Genomic DNA, 215 nt, shown 5'->3' on the forward strand with positions numbered 1-215 from the left:
GGCCTGACGAGGGAAGGTAATAAGGGCTGGCAGAGGGTAGTGCTGGGGCAGGAGCTTGGCCTGGCGATGGGGAAGGTGGCCTGTGGGGGGCCTCAGAGACACTGTGATCCCCAGGCAGCCTTGCTGGACCCAGGGTGCCTCCAGGGTAGCTGCTAGTCCTGACACCCTGGTCTGCTCTTGTGCCCGGTGGGGGAAGCTAATGCCCCCCCTCTGCT

This window comes from Mesitornis unicolor, unplaced genomic scaffold, assembly GCF_000695765.1.
Source record: "Mesitornis unicolor isolate BGI_N332 unplaced genomic scaffold, ASM69576v1 scaffold30320, whole genome shotgun sequence".
NCBI classification, from domain to species: domain Eukaryota; kingdom Metazoa; phylum Chordata; class Aves; order Mesitornithiformes; family Mesitornithidae; genus Mesitornis; species Mesitornis unicolor.